This window comes from Tachypleus tridentatus, chromosome 8, assembly GCF_004210375.1.
Source record: "Tachypleus tridentatus isolate NWPU-2018 chromosome 8, ASM421037v1, whole genome shotgun sequence".
NCBI lineage: Eukaryota > Metazoa > Arthropoda > Merostomata > Xiphosura > Limulidae > Tachypleus > Tachypleus tridentatus.
In genome coordinates this window covers 158,488,123-158,506,008 of record NC_134832.1, presented here as the reverse complement: position 1 = coordinate 158,506,008, position 17,886 = coordinate 158,488,123, and the positions used below count along the sequence as shown (strand labels likewise).

The 17,886-nt window shown below is 33.4% G+C and overlaps 1 protein-coding gene and 1 long non-coding RNA gene across 30 annotated transcripts in view; one reads left to right on the top strand and one right to left on the bottom strand.

The window, feature by feature from the left end:
* The window catches only part of LOC143223815 (uncharacterized), a 47,650-nt gene extending 46,064 nt beyond the window's left edge, over positions 1 to 1,586 (bottom strand). For 3 of the 18 annotated variants that reach the window (XR_013013120.1, XR_013013122.1, XR_013013127.1), the window contains exon 1: positions 1,064 to 1,577. This is a non-coding gene — a long non-coding RNA (uncharacterized LOC143223815). Of the gene's footprint in view, positions 1 to 1,063 lie in introns of all 18 variants that reach the window. The other 15 variants (XR_013013139.1, XR_013013138.1, XR_013013124.1 and 12 more) reach the window with 11 other exon arrangements.
* LOC143223814 (dynein axonemal heavy chain 6-like) overlaps positions 1 to 17,886 on the top strand; it is a 753,870-nt gene that overhangs the window by 101,927 nt on the left and 634,057 nt on the right. The window lies entirely within an intron of this gene.

Below are 17,886 nucleotides of genomic sequence, written 5' to 3'. Positions count from 1 at the left end.
CTTACTGTAAAATTTTATGAGACTTGATATTCAGTACTGAGTCAAGCCCCAAATGAGTAAAAAAGTTCAAAACTAGAAAATATTATTGTTTACTCTACCTCTTTATTTACTGTTCTGTATTTTAAGATAAATTAAATTTAAGAACTTTTTATAACTTACAACTCAGTTGTGACTATTTTACAAAATACTAGTTTACACAAATACAGCTAATACAGGTCACTTTGTACAGACTGTAAACATTTACTATAACTTCATGGTTGAGTAATTACTGTAACGTTGCTCATCAGACTGCTCTAATTTTATATTTCATTACTTTGATATGATGATCTCTTTATCACATCAACAAAGTTACACAAAAATTACATCATAGTGAAACAGGCATGCTGCAACTAATTAAGACTTGAGATATTTCCTCAGGCAATGTTTTATATTTTATACTTGTGAAGAATATCCAAGTTTTAATTAAAGAAAATACTTCATAACATTAATCATTAAGTTTACCATAGATAGTTACAAAAATGACTGGTTCACTGCCTATAACTTTTATTTATAAAGACATGCTCCAGCAAATATTTAAAAGTAAAAATTAAAGATCAAAATAAAATGGCTTGTTTCACATGAAAAGTCAATGTAAATATTAGCATGATAAAGAGTAATATTATAATCTTGAATCATATCACTGATGAATGCAAGCAACTAAAAATAAATTTGTCTAGTGTAAAACAAGTTCTTAAACATGGATCAATAGTTTTTCATGTTTAACTTTCATTTTCAGTATTGCTACAGAATTTAGTAAGTTTTGCAGACTGACTGATACAGAGGCCACCAAAATTATCAGTTTGTAGGCACAAGGATGTTAATTCAGTTTGTTTGTGACAAAAGAAGTTATCTAAGCTGAAATATAGATAGAAACAAATTTCTTCCAGCAATGTGTTTAAACTGATCACTTTCTTGGCAAAAAGAAACAGACATTTCATAATTATGTTACTGAAGACCCAATCCAGGAACTTCAAACTACTTTTTTCTAGCAAATTACAACTAGTTATATTGTGATTTCACTTACGATATTTACTTGTGTTAATTGTGGTGGATATATCTCAGGATTATTTGATGTTAAACACAAAGCTACGAAAGGGTTATCTGTGCTTTGCTCACCACGTTTATCGAAAGCCGGTTTCCAGCTTTGTAAGTCCGCAGATATGTCTCTGTACCACTAGGCGTTGATATATTTCAGAAAACAAAATAATTCAATGAAAAGCTCACTTAAATTAATCTTCTTGTTGAAGGGAAACCTACCAAACAGTAGATTGGGGTCTAAAAATATTAAACCAATGTACTTTTGCTGTTATTATTAAATTTAAGAACGTTGAAAAGGTGAAGACGAAACATATTCAGTTTTACAAAATATCTATTTTTTCGTATTTTCGTGTCTAAACACATTTAGGTCTCCTTCTTAAATTATTAATAATAAGCTATTATTCAGCTTTAGGACCAACTTATAACTAGCGAAGCATGGCCAGATAGGTTAAGGCGTCTGACTCGTAATTTGAGGGTTGCGGGTTCGAATCCCAGTCGCACTATACATGCTCGCCCTTTCAGATGTAGGGGCACTATAATGTGACAGGTCAATCCCAATATTCGATGTTAAAAAAGTAGCCTAAGAGTTGGCAGTGGGTGGTGGTGACCAGATGCCTTCTTACATTGCAAAATTAGGGACGGCTAGCGCATATAGCTCTCGTGTAGCTTTGCGCAAACTTCAAAAACAAACTAACTTATAACTATTCATTATTTAATAAACTTCCTTAATCAGTTCATAGCATACAATGTTTTACCTTTTATTAATGGATTGTATTCATGTGTAGATTAAGATAAAACTTGCTTTGAACCTCTACGTTGTTATTTTTTGGAATATTTTCGTTAGTTTTTATTAACGGCAAAACCGTAGGTAAAACAAAAAATCTTCATAAAGTTGTTCTTTCTTCTCATTATTGTGTGTAATCTATCAAATTCTTAAAACAAATATTTTTACGATTCCTCTTAGGTGCGGAAAAATAAGATTAGGAGCATCTCGGTCCTGAGAAAAGACTATAACAAGGTTCCTGTTTCTAAGACGAGACGATTATTATAATTTGGGTTGTTTAAGGAAAATTCGAAACTATTAATGTTGTTCAATAGCACTCGTCTGAAGAAGGAGCTATTCTACTTTATACTTGCTGACGAGAGACACAAAAATTAAAACTTACCACAAAAGAAAACTTGTTGCACTAAGCCAATAGCTTTCGCTATACTTTGTCCTCCGCTGGCATAGCGGTAAGTCTATGGACTTACAACGCAAAATTCGCTGGTTCGATTTCCCTTGGTGGACTCAGCAGATAGCCTGATGTGGCTTTGCAATAAGCAAAAACAAACACACACACTATCCGTTATAAAACTGGTGACATAATAAAACAGGGGCAGCAAACGAAACATAAATAGGTAAGTGAAGATATATTCATTCACAAAAATGTTTTGTTTCTGTTGATATGAACCCTAACTGGATTGTGGTGCTGGACTGTACAAGACAGTTCAGTTGGTTGTTTGACGTTATGTACAAAACAACAGAAGGGTCTACTTGTGATATGCCTTCCACGGGTATTGAAATGTTTAGTATCCTGGAATATTACATGAAATATAATTGGGGATTATGGGGAGGGATGGGTGGTTCCTCAGAGAAAAAGGACTATTATGCTATACTTTGTACGTTCTCCTTTAGATAGAAATTCGTTTTTTGTATTATCATAAGAAAATATGTCTCAAAAAATTGAAACTCAACTTTTACCATAAAGTGTATGAATAATAAGTGTGATTTATGTTCTGACATCAAGTTTTAAGTATGACAGATTTAGTTTTTTGGACATTGCAATAATTTTATTAGAATATGCAAATACTATTACTAAACCAATAGGCAAGTATAATAAAATGTGGCAGGGTTGTTTTGAAATGAACCATATGCGAGTGTCGTATAACATTCAGTGTTAGGCCTAACTAAGCCTGTTAAAGTTGACTGAGCCTTCACATTTCACGAAATTAAAAGTAGGGGTTGTACAAAGTGCCAACATGTTATTTTAAACGAAATCGTAACTCAAGACAAATTGTTTAGTTAGGTATCAGTTATCATACTGAGACTTCTACTCAGCTCACCCTTGTACACTCTAGGCCATTCTTCAAAACGTCTAAAAGTATTCGACCCTTAAACGCAAACAAGATGCTGAAAACTTCGTGCCTCAAGTAACATCAATAAAGAATGTTTTTAAATGTATCTAAAATTGTTTTTCTCGTGGCTTCAAACAGAAATTGGATCCTAATAGACTCGAAAGGGCCATTAGGCAATGTTTCAGACTCATTTGTACATGATTCATTTGAATATGATTTGCACCTTAAACATTGTATATGTTTTGGAACTAATTGAAAAATACTTTTATAATTTACGTCCCAAATGACGTCAAAATACGAGAAAAAAATAGCATCAAATATCTCAAAGATGAGAAATTTTTATTAACAAGTGTGTTTTTTTCTTGGTTTCTAGCAACACTTAAACATAAGCATAAAGACAATTGCTATATAAAGAGAGAAACAACGAAGCTTAGAATCGTCAACTGGTAATCTAAATAGTTAAAATCATATTTATCAAAATCGAAGAAACCCAAGACAATTTCAACTAGTTTATAAATCTATTTGTGTACTTCAATATTTTTTATTTCTGGGAAATAAACTGAATGCACTAATAAAAAAGTTAAAAACAAGAAAAAATCAGAATTTACACATTGTTAACCATATAACTCTAATGTCTTGAGTGTTCAGATTAGATTTTAACATGAAACATTTGTACATAATAATTCGTGAGTTACTAAATTTCGAGGTCAAAGGTCAAGAATTCTGGTCTCATTGAGGAAAAATAATATAATAGTTAAATATCATATGAAGGTTAAGAATAGATTATTTTAAGCGTTTGGATATACCTGTGTATGTTTTATTCTTGTTACTTGTTCTAAGTGAATACTTTCTGGTTTATTTAGAAGTGTCAATTTATTTTTTATTATCCTTTGTCTAATTCCAACCCCAGTGGCACACCGGTATGTCTGCATACTTACACCACTAAAAATAATCTTTCAATACCAGTAGTTTTCAGAGCACAGATAGCCTATTGTGTATCTTCTTGCTTAATTCCTAACAACAAATTATTATTAAGGAAACGAAACGTTTCTTATTTCTCTGTTTATCCTGAAAACGAAAATAATATGGAAATTAAGAAAATAAACTGCTCCTATATAAATGTTTTATTATAAACACTGAAGGATTTATTTTTGGCCACGTGACTAATGTAGTTGGTTTAACCTAAAAAGGCACCTGTACAAAAGTATATTAAAATGTATGCGTTGGAAAGCTGACACGAAAAGGCGGGTAATGTATAATGGAGTGAAATAACAGTGATGACATGATTAAATTTTCGTTTGTACATTTTTTCGAAACTGTCTGAAAATAATGTTTTTTTAAATAAATTTTTCAGAGTGAAGAAGTTGCTTAATGACCGAGTTGATTATGTAAAGGGTTGAAAATCTATTTAAAATTATTTTTACGTGTCAATTAGTTCGACCCTTGCGCATTGGAGACTTTTTTTCGGCCCGGCATGGCCGAGCGCGTAGGGCGTGCGACTCGTAATCCGAGGGTCGCGGGTTCGCGCCCGAGTCGCGCTAAATATGCTCGCCCTCCCAGCCGTGGGGGCGTTATAATATGACGGTCAATCCCACTATTCGTTGGTAAAAGAGTAGCCCAAGAGTTGGCGGTGTGTGGTGATGACTAGCTGCCTTCCCTCTAGTCTTACACTGCTAAATTAGGGACGGCTAGCACAGATAGCCCTCGAGTAGCTTTGTGCGAAATTCCAAAAACAAACAAAAAACAGACTTTTTTTCTTTTTTCGTCTTCTGTGGAATGTGACAGCTACGTCAACGACTTCTTGTTCAAACTACGCAACGAAAGAAAACAAGTTGAGACGAACTGTTTGTTTTGTTTGTGTGTTTTGGAATTTTTAGCACTTTGTGCTAGCAAAGCACGACATTCCAACCGAACCAACAGGCTTTGGATGTTTGTCCACAAACACAAATGGAAGACACCTATTACAATTCATCGAGGATAATAACATAGCAATGCTAAATGACAAAACACCCACTTATACACCGTATGATACAAATACAAGTTATATATTAGATATCTGCCTCACATCCTTTTATATCAATTATTAAATTTTAATGTGGGAAAAGATGTAAACAGTGATCATCTTCCTGTACGGTGTGTCTTCGATCTCGCTCCCCACAAAGACAAAACCTTTAAACAAGACAAATTCGAGTACAAAAAAACCAATTGGCTAGAATGTCAAAGTGAATTAGAGAACATATTACCAGGTAACGTTAAGTATACAGCCAATAATAAATCAGAAAATGACAGTTATAGTCAAATAATTACGGAGTGCCTACTAAAAAACAGCAACGTACACGATACCTAAGCAACAATATAAAACAATTAATAACGCACGGAAACCAAACAAACAACTAATAACTTTGATAAAACAACAGAAAATTAAGAAGACAGTTCAGTTTAAATAATTAGTTTTGTTTTTAGTTTTTTATGAATTTAGCACAAAGCTACTCGATGGCTATCTGTGCTAGCCGTTCCTAATTTAGCAGTGTAAGACTAGAGGGAAGGCAGCTAGTCATCACCACCCACCACCAACTCTTGAGATACTCTTTTACCAACGAATAGTGGGATTGACCGTCACATTATAATGCTCCAACAGCTGAAAGTGTGAGCATATTTGGTGCGACGGGGTTTTGAATCCGTGACAGTCGGATTATAAGACAACCCATCTGACCATGCCGAGACCCTTTTATTGATGAGGAGAGAACAATGTTTCGACCTTCCTAAGTCATCTTCAGGTTAAGAAAGATAACATTTGAATGTGATACAGAAAGGTAGAAACGTTGTTCTGTCCTTATCAATAAAAGTGTTAATACCCACACAAGCCGTTCTGAGATACATTTTTATTTCAAGTGGGTTTCTCGTTATCAAGTATATTAATAACACTGTCCGCTAGAGGAAAAGTAAGAATAAATAAAAAAAAACTTTTTATTTTGAAAGTACATAACAAATTTTATTTTTGAAAATAGAAAGCTTGAGTTATTATTAATAAGGAAAAATACGGAAGAGAAACAAAACGTAAATTATGATTTTCCATTCTTTTGATATGTACCAACTTGTATAAGATGTATTCTGTAATTTATCTATTTTGCACCCTAGATGGCTGTAACTCATTAGTTTAACACTGTTTTTCTTGGCATACATTACTAGTGTTAGGCTTATAAGTAAATTTTAGCCAAGAATCTAGGAGATGATTTTTCAAACTTTCTTTTAGTTAAGTCGCCTCTTTTAATTATCTTGAACTTAGTTTCTTTGAAACCGATTTAAGATTATTAATATGGTCTTTAAAATAATTGAATTAGAATAAAACAAATTTTTCTTGCATCACAAACTACAGATATCATAAAACTTTCAATTTTAAATTAATATCTTACAGAAAATTAATTAGGAAATTTCCAATTTTTACAAAAAGAAGTTTAGAGGTTTTTTGTATTCTCGACTGTCAAATATCTGGGATAAACAAATTTAATATATTACTTCACTTATTTTATTAAAAAGAATGGAAGAAAAAACACATATTCAATAATAATTCCCATCATGGCTGTTTCTCACAAATATTCACTTTAGGATGACTAGTTTATATCACTTTCGCTATATAAATATGAACCTTTCATGAACATTTTAATATTACCAACTAGTTCACAGCCAGATTCAACTTTACTTCTTTGCAACACTATGAATACGAGGGCAGTGGTAAGTATTAGAAGGATTATGCTAAGACTTAATAATATTGCCAAACTATGGTTTAATTCGTCAGAGACAAGAGATTGGATTTGTTGCTTGAGATTATTTCGATATAACAAACAGTATTTACTGTCCTGTCTAAGTCTGTCTGTGGCTAAGTCATAAAGATTAAGTTTTATATCTTAGAAATCAGGTACGGATATTTCCCGTAAGCTCAATTCAAATAACTCCGTCTGGATGGACCCTCATGACTAACCTCCTGTTTAAAATTATATTTTATTTTAAGTGATAAGATTAATAAGTGATTACAAAGAATTTGACACAATTATAGAACAACGTGAATCAAACAAAGTATAATTAAATATTTATTAAAAAAGCTTGAGATATTTGATGTTATTGGTTAATTCGTTATTGGTGTTTAGTGTCAATGTGTGTTTGTTTTTGAATTTCACGCAAAGATTCCCGAGGGCTATCTGCGATAGCCGTCCCTAATTTAGCAGTGTAAGACTAGAGGGAAGACAGCTATTCATCACCACCCACCGCCAACTCTTGGGCTACTCTTTTACCAACGAATAGTGCGATTAACCGAAACATAATAACACACTCACGGAAGAAAGGGCGAGCATGTTTGGTGTGACGGGAATTCGAACCCACGACCCTCAGATTACGAGCCTTAACCCACCTAGACATGCCGAGTCTAGGATCAAAGCCTTCCAGTAACGAGCCAAACCGTAACACTAGATATGCTTATATTTGTTGAATTGGCAGGAAAACTCTTCGAATGATATATACTTTGACAATAACAACAAAAACAAATGTTAATATAAACAAAACTCAGTAAATTAGGTTCGAAATACTATTATAGTTAATTAACGAGCATGTCGCCTGTAATTTCAATAATACTTATTAAATTCAAGTAGATTAAACTAATTGATACCTAATTTATATAAATTTCAAACAACCTATCTAATAAAACTTAAAAATAGAAATTAAACAAATAATATAAAAAAACTTACAAATCAGAAATGTTATATACACGTGCGTACGTGTACATAATGTACACAAGAACCTTTTATTTTATATTCTGCACGACACAGCTAGGGAGGATAAGGACTCGTAATCAGAGTGTCGCTGGTTCGAATTCCTGTCACACTAAAATATGCTCGCCCTTTCAACCGTGGGAACGTCATGATGTGACGGTCAATCCCACTATTCGCTGGTAAAGGTATAGCCCAAGAGTTGGCGGTGGTTGGTGATGATTAGCTTCCTTCCCTCTTGTCTAACACTGCTAAATTAGGGACGGCTATCGGAGATAGCCCTTGAACAGCTTTGCGCGAAATTCAAAAAAGAAACAAACAATACATTCTACACATTTTCTTCACCGATGGAATAGTACAAACGATTGTAATAGCTTTTAAAATAAGACAAAACTGACGTTTCATTTTATTTCAGGTTGCAGGTCTGTAGCTGATTGTCACGTTCTACACTACAGAAAGTAAACAAGACGTTTTTGAAAGTGATTACATTGGAGACGAAAATGATGCATAATATTATGAAAAAGAAGATTACAGCGGTTATGACGGCGTCAAAATAAAACATGGCTTAAGTAAAAGACAGTCAGGAAGTAAGGGTGATTTAGATTATGAGTTGGCCCCTAGTTATTCTAGAAACTTCAGAAACGTTGGATGTCGTAGAAGTAGGTTGTTACGTAGAGACGAATATAGTAGCTTGTTTGAAATTGGTGATGGTGTGGGACGTTACTTCAACCCTTTACTTGGGAGCAGATTGAGAAATAGATTTAATAGATGATAAGGAAATAGGGGTGGTTTAGACTACCACCTGGCCACTGGTTATCGTGGAGATATCGGAAAAGGTGCAGGTCGTAGAAGTGAGTTATCACCAGGATATAGTAACAGATTTGGAATCGATGATGGTCAAGGATTAGTCCCTGGTGCTCCTGATGGATTGGGGGACGACGGAGGACTTAAAAGTGGGTTGGTTGGTAGTGGAGGACTGAGTGTAAGTGATAGGACAGGCTTTGGTTAACGAAGTGGTGCAGGTCTCGCCAGTGGGTTGGAAAGTGGAGCAGGACTTGACGGCCAATTAAGAAGTGGTTATAGTTAAAGGTATAGCGTGCAGTTTGATACAAAAGTGTCTAAAGAAATGGAAAATTTCAATATAAAGGCCATGATTAACTTTTATCCAGGTAAGTAGAAATTGTTGTTAAGTAATTTAACGTTTAGATTTGGAAAGCTTTTTAGACTTATTAATGAGGAAAGAAAGACTGAACAATTATTTGGGATATTAAAAATAAAATTATTGGACCATCAGTGCATTTAAAGTTAACATTTCATAAGTACACGTTCTCAATGTTTATTCAGAGCTCGGACCGACATGGCCAGGTAGTTAAATCACTCTCTCGTAATCGGTCGCGGTGGGTGGTGATGACTATTTGACTTTTCTCTTGTTTTACACTACTCAATTAGGGACGGCTAGCGCAGGTAGCCCTCGTGTAGTTTTGTGCAAAATTTAAAATTAACATACCTTACAGTAATTTATGTGAAAAAAGTGAACATTTGGTCAGTTAATGTTGAGGCCCGGCATGGCCAGTTGGTTAAGGCGCTCCACTCGTAATCCAAGGGTCGCGGGTTTGAATTCCCTTTCCTTAAAATATACTTGATCTTCCAGGCGTGGGGCGTTATAATGTTACGGTCAATCTCACTATTCGCTGGTAAAAGAGTAGCTCAAGTGGTGATGACTAGCTGCATTCCTTCTAGTCTTACAATGCTAAATTAGGGGCAGACAGCCCACCAACAATTGTTTTTTAATTCTTATCAATTGTAAGATAAAAGAGCTTGAAGCAACTCAAACATTCGCAACAATTAACTTTCTGTTTAGCTTTAAAGTAATAGAAAGGTATAATTAAAAACAGGACAGGCTATGAACGTTTTTAGTTACACAAGAAGAAATACGTTTATAAATCAGGGTCATATAAAGACGTACAATAAATCATTTAACACAGGTGTTAATTATTAAAAGTGCAGTTTTACAAATACTAAAAACTTAAGCCTCGTCAGACACTTTAATTATCACTTGAAATTAACCGAATCACTTATTTTGCTGTGTTTCAACTCAGTTGAAACAGAAATTGACAAAGCTTTTTTTTTGTTTTTACAGCTTCTCGGGATCCTGACGCTACTCAAACTATCTACTTCCCGAAATCTTTCTTCTTCAATTAATGAACCTTAGATTATATATATTAAATGAAAAAATACATTCGAAGCTGTCTTAAACTATTCAGTCTCAGTTGTGAAATAAAAGACTCAAAGTTCATCTCAGTCTGAATGCTTCGCTTTATCAAACGAACAAATAGAGAAAAATATTTTCGGAAAAGAAAATAACTATAGGGATGGCAAATATCAATTATTCAATATAAATAACATAGTAGATATGGCATTTGAATCATCCTTACTTTATATTAGTCGTCCCTACATTTACTTCCTTTACGGAAAGTTCTATTTTGCTTTCTTTAATACAGTGTTAAACAGATTATGGGAAGGTTTTATTTTTAACCACTTTCTGTGTATAATGAGGATCCAACTTTGATATTTATTGCTTGTCTATTACACTATGTAAAGAAAAAAAATACATTTTCTTGCTCCTGGGTAGAAAGTGTTATTTCACAATTGCTTATGTTTAAAATAAATAGAAAAGACCTATTTTTGTCTTCAAACTTTGCTTTTGTGACCTGGGAGCGTGTAACAAAAACAAGATGGAGACTATATTTAAGGACTGATACGTGAAAGTGATTTACATTTCAGTCGCAATTCTCGAAAAACTACTCACTTATAAACATTTTGTATAAACGTTAGTGTCAATACATGTAACTCTTGATTAATATGTTGTTTTATTTGGACCTCATGTAAGCGAAAATGTGCAAATTTGCCCGTTTTCTCACAGAAAATAAGTTAATTTTTAAATTTCATTATTCAGGTTACAAAAGTAAAGTTTGAAGGGAATAATGGCCATTTTCTGTACTTTTACAACATAAGCAATTGAGAAATAACACATACTATCCAGGAACAAAATTTGTGTTGTGTAGTGTTATTGATTGTAAATGACTGTCAAACCTCGTACATAAGTTCTTTGAAAGACCATCAGATGTCTATAACAAAGCTAGCTTCAAGAGATAATGCTAACATCGTTTGTTCTAGAATTATGATTAAAAATATATTAAAATTGTTATTACTACTTTACAACTTATAAAATCGAATACTTCATTTGAATCTACGCCACCTCACTGAAATTGGTTGACACCATTGTTTTGGTGTTTGAGTTATTGTGTAATGAGAAATAAGCAGAGAAAATATATAAAAGGAAACAATATACGCACGAGTACTTTCTACCCCTTTTATGTTTGGTTATTTGTTTATAAACAGTTTTTTTTCGTTCAGTTTACATAAAAAATTATGTAGACGTGTCTTTCAATAATATTTATAATATACTGTACATTTGTTATCCTAGTCATGATACTTTTTAAGTTATGCCCCACGCTAGTACAGCGGTATGTCTTCGGATTTACAACGCTAAAATCAGGGGTTCGATTCCCCTCGGTGGGCTCAGTAGATAGCCTGATGTGCCTTTGCTATAAGAAAAAAACACAAAAAAACATTTTTAAGTTATGAAGAAAATACTACTCATGACCTAAGGGTACGAACACTTTCTGTCATACTTGTATGCTGTTGTTTCGTTCTGATACCCTGTTAAGGAGATATTTGAAATTCCGTTTCGATGAACCATCCATACATAATTTTAAATTTTCAAAATATAAAGTAATTATACTTTTTGCGTAAACAGATGTCTATATGAAAAGGATGAAACAAAAAATAACTAAAGTTAAATGACAGTGTTTGACCATTCATGTGTTTGTTCTTTTACTGTATTATAAGTGGTATGTCTACGAACTCACACCTCTAAAAACTGAGTTTCGATACCTGTGATGGGCAGAGGACAGGTAGCCCATTGTGTGGTTTTGTTCTTAATTCCAACCTATATTATGAACACATATTTTTAAAATTAAAATTTTGGTATTGGATTGAATTTGTAAAATTACTGCTTGATAATTTTAATATTAGCAATGAGTTACGAAGATTGTGGAACAAAACTGTTGAACGCTCGTTTAATCTAAAGGGTTTTTCTCTTAGTATGTTTTTGTGGTAAATACAATAACCTTTTCGATAGAGTTTAGTAATGAAAGACCAGGCATGGCCAAGTGGGTTAAGACGTTGAACTCATAATTTGAGGATCGCGGGTTCGAATCTCCGTCGCATCAAACATGCTCGCCTTTTCAGCCGTGAGGACGTTATAATGTCGCAATCAATCCCACTATTCGTTATTAAAAGAGTAACCCAAGAGTCGGCGGTGGGTGTTAATGACAAGCTGCTTTTTCTCTTGTCTCACACTGCTAAATTAGGGACGACTAGCGCAGATAGCCCTCATGTAGCCTTGCACGAAATTCCAAGAAAATAAAAAAATAGGATTGAAAATAGCTTTATGATTGGTAGCTATGTAGAATTTATACGTGACGACAAAACAGTCGTTAATAGAGAAACTGGTGCACGAGCATGTTACGAACTGTTTTGTTGTTGGTTAAAAATTCTATACTACACAAATGTTTTTGGAATTATTTAAAATGTAAGTTAAAGATACTTTCTACAAAAAAAAGGTTTCTTATTTTTAAAACTTTTTTTCCGTCTGGGATATTTATCTAAATAATTATTCAGTTTCTATGAATAAATAAATATTATTCACGTCAGTATTCAACTGATCTTATCTGCGTCCAATGAATGCCGTCCAGTAACGAGTATTCATTGTGAAGATCACTTGTATCCGTAATTCCCCAGATGGTTACTAAAGCGGATAGTTTCAAATTGTGTCGCTTACGGCAAATCATATTTCTGTTGTCAGATCAAGATAATCGCAAATTACATTATTTGTTTCGTTATTCGTTATGTTTTCTTATTTGTTTATTTATTGGTAGCTAAGCTCAAAGCTACTCAATAGACTACATATGTTCTGCCCACCACGGAACCCACCTTTTAACGATGTATGTTCCTATAAATATCACTGTGTCGGGACTATGTTTGCTTAACTGATTGTTGAGATTGCTTTTGCCAAAAATAAATAAATGAAAAAACACAATGAAAATATTAAAATTATCCTTGAATAAGCGAATAATATTATTTTGTTATTAAGTGGAAAGTTAAGCCTACAAATTTGAGCATTATATGACTTCATATTTACGTACCGCTGATCTACTGGGGGAAATTTAATACAAAATAATTTAGCAAACATATATTCTTAAGTTCTTACCACAAAAATAAATAAATGATTCTAAGAGCTATTTCACTTGTTTGAATCTGAGACTAGTTTATACTGGTTTTAACTTAATACACGTTGAAAAAGGCGTATATTGAGAATTTATTATATAATATACGTTTTAATACAAATACATTATGACGGGAGTGTATCTAATACGTTCCATGGTCTTTTCATGATGTGCTAAAAACACGTAGGTCTGAGAAGTCTTGATATAACTGAGAAAGAAACCCTTATGACTAGTTTTTTTCCAGAATCTGTCCAATTCCTTATAGTTCACGATGCCATAGCTATGACCAGTTCTTTTTCCGGATCTGTCCGTTTTCTTATAATTCATTTTGGTACCAACGACCTTAAACAATCCTATAAGACTGCTCAAGACTTCTTCTGAGAACTTGAAAGTGCAATAAGAAATATCTTCAGTCTCAGACCACACATTAAACTGGCATAGGGTTACAAGAAGTTATTTAGTCTGTTAGCCGTACTTATTACAGTTATAAAAAAGCGAAAATTTATATCGAAAGATAGCCTAATCATATTATTTACTTCTATCTATGACACTGTTGTATTTAAACTACGTTATGCAAATAGTGCAATGATGATACTGTAAAGAAAACTATCCTTTTTAAGTAGTGTACTTGGTGCACTTCATTGGTTGGGTATATATATACAGTACTGAGCAAAAGTGTTAGAACGAAATCAAAAATTATATTTCAAGCTATTTTCAAAGAACAGTGGATGTTAAATCATAGGTGATACATTCAAAGTTTGTTAATCTTCATATTTAGTACAATAAAAATTCGGTGGTGGTACTTGACTTCAGCAAACAGATAATGTTTTCAGTCCCAATCTTATATTAATAACTATAGATAGCCTTTCAGGTACTGTCGCGTAATAATTAATGTCCTTTGCAAGTTTGCTCTAAATGTTTCAAGTACAAAAGGAAGTTTTGATTTGTTAATTTTTTATGTTTCAAAGTCTAGACATCTTCAATTCGGTTGAGATCGAGGCTCTTTGGGGGCATTGTATCATTTGAATGATTCCAGGAACACTTCTTTCTTAGCTCAGTAATTTCTTCATAGGATGGATGAATGTTTGAGGTCATTATCTCTTTGGTAGTAGAATCCTTTACCAATAATACGCAAACCATTGTGTATAAGATGACGGATCAATAGTGTCTGATGGTACTTGCGTTGGTCCATTATTCTATCCATTTAGCAAATATCTATTTTCTTCCTAACATAGAAGCCCCCCAAACCATCACATTTCTCTTCCCATGCTTACACTTTTTAGCAAATCGTATTCTCTTGACAATACTTGGAGATCAACGTAAAGGTTTTTAAATTGCTACACAACCAAATATTTCATTCTCTTTTAGTCTTATATAAACTACAGTTTATACTAAAGACTTGAATACTTTTATGTTACTTGGAACATGGTTGTTTATCTCATACTTGAGATCAATGACAGTTTTCCTTCTGTCCTTGTTCTTTCAAGGTGTGTACTTTGTGTTTATTCTTGCATGCTAGTTTATTATTATTGTGTTTGAGTGTTGGGTAAATCAGCGATAACTGTTTTGTTTAACCTTGTAGCCTTTTTTATATGAGAATATGAATATCTGGGAACAGTTTTTGAGTTTATTTATGTATAGAAGGTGTTCTGTTATTGTGATTTTAATAACTTAACGCGTCTTCTAATTTTATTTCTAGACTTATTTATTCGTGGATCACCAGTTGTAACATATTATATTTTCATCTTGTTTGATCCTTTTTTTTGTGGGTATGGATATCACTATATTGCACCAGTTGCTACAGAAATCACTATTTTGCTCCAGTTGGTATGGGTATCCTTTATTGATACTTTGGCATGTAATTTTCTGCTCTTGTTATGAGCCTGTCTGTGATTACTGAACATTTGCTATTTTTATTCAGGCTGTTAGTGATTGTTGTGGCCAGTTTGAGATGGATACGTCCTATTAATTTTGAATATTTGAAGTTAAGCACCGGTTACACAATATGCTATCTGTGCTCTCCTTTCTAGGAATAACGAAACACGGTTTAAAGTGATGTAAATCCACAGATCTTCTGCTGTGTTACTAGGGAAGGAAAACTCTATTAATTTCTTCTCATATTAATTCCAATTTACTTTTTGTAGTTCAATTTATGCATGTGTTCTGGTTGGTGCTGATGATGTGACGTACCGAAAACACTTCATATTGGTAAATAGTCGCTGTTTGAATCTACTATAATGAATATTAGAACCTGTTTACTAATGATGTTTAAAGTTGCTGCTAACTATATCGGTTTTTAGGTCATGCAGATCTATGAGGGTCATATACATTTGACCTATTCCATTACACCACGTGACAATGTCCATGTGTGTAATTACCATTATACTCTCCTCCACTTGGCACAGCGGATTGTTTGCAGACTCACTCCTCTAGAAACTTGGTTTCGATACCCCTGTTGGGAATTGGAAGTTAGTTAAACTTATTTATTTATTTTACATAAATACACACAAGTATTTAGACAGGTATACTAAAACAAATTTTAAAGTTTCAACTAATAATCGATCATTTCTTAAAGAACGTAACTCTAGTTTACGTTATAGATAATTCAAAATATTTTAGCAGTATTAAACTCTAATACCACTTATACTATTAACTTATTGAACCTACAAAGTTACAAATAATAAGGTATTTTGTCTTAATAAATGTGGAATGTCGAATTACATACACAACAAACATGTTTCAAATACATTTTTCGAAGAACAGGTGTTTGTTACAACAATATACTTAAAACGTTTATCAGAATTGAGTTTATAACAGTGTTTGAAGTTTTGTTTAATTTATATAGTGGATGATTCAAGGTATATTAATTGAATGAAGGAAATTTCAGGACATAATTTGTTTCGGATTGTCACGATCCTGAAAAAAACTGAAAAATAAAAAGTTCAACATCGACTGATTTGAAATACAAAGTGTACATTTGAATTAAATAAGTGAATTAATTATTTTAAAGATATGGTTAATTGATTCATGATATTCAGTTTGTTTATTATTTATGAAACTGCACTTTCAATAAAACACTCGTCTTTAACTGAATAAAATTATTTACTGATTTACAAATATGTTTCTGCTTACGTAACTTTGAGTTGCTTCAATCACTTTAATCTTATAATTTATAAGGATATATATTTTTTCAAATTTCGTGCAAAGCTACATGAAGGCTATCTGCACTAGCCGTTCTTAACTTAGCAGTGTAAGCTAGTCATCACCACCCACAAACAACTTTAGGACTAGGCTTTTATCAACGAATAGTGGTATAGACCATCATTTTATAACGCCCCTCTAACGGCTCATAAAGCGAGCATGATTCGAACTCGTGATTCTCAGATTACGAATCATGTGCCTTAACCAACCGGCCTTTTCGGGTCTGTTCCCAATTTGAGAATTTTTTTTCCCGAACAAAATGTTCGGCATTGCCAAGTGGTTAAGGCGGCACTGGACTTGTAATTAATCTGATGTTCACGGGTTCGAATCACCATCGCACCAAACAAGCTGGCCCTCTCAGCCATGGTGGCGATATATAATGTGATGGTCAATCCCACTATTCATTGGTAAAAGAGTACTCCAAGAGTTGGCGGTGGGTGGTGATTACTATCTGCCTTCTCTCGAGTCTTACACTGCAAAATTGGGAACGGCAAATAGCCCTCGTGTAGCTTTGCGCAAAATTCAAAACACATCAAACCAAACCGAACATAAAATTGACATCTTTAATAATTTAGTTGCTTCAGGCATTTCGCAATAAAGAATAAATGAAAGACATAAATTTATTTGTAAATTTGAAAATACACTGATTAATTTCTGTAAGAGATTAATCTAATGTTCAAAGTTAAGTGTGCCAAATATTGGTTCTGCTATTGAAGATATCTGTCATTTGTAATGAATTAACATTTTGACTTGTTGTCATTGAATTATTTTAAAACCACATAATTTATATTACATATTAATAATCTGAAATATGCTGAACTCATGATTAAGTGTATATCACGAAACAATTCTGCCCATGTTTGTTGACAAAAAATTGCAAATAAGCGAAACATTGGTAAACTTTGCCAAGAAAAACAATGTTCAACAACTGGTTTGGTTTGTTTTGAATTTCGCGCAAAGCTAAATGAGGACTATCTGCGCTAGCCGTTCCTAATTTTACAGTGTAAAACTAAGAGGAAGGCAGATAGCCATCACCTCCCACAGCCAACTCTTAAGCTACCTTTTACTAACATATTGTGGGATTGACCATAACATTAAAACACCTTTACGGCTGAAAGGACGAGCATATTTGGTGGGACGGGTATTCGAACCTGCGATACTCGGATTACGAGTGGAACGTCTTAACCCATCTGGCCATACCAGGTTTTCTAAGGTCAGCTACTCTTTTACCAACGAATACGGTTGTTGTTGTTTGTTTTGAATTAAGCACAAAGCTACACAATGGTTATCTGGCTGCCCACCACGGGTATCACATTATAACGCTCTTACGGTTGAAAGGGCAAACATGTTTGGTGTGACGGGGACGTACAGCTTCTGAGTTA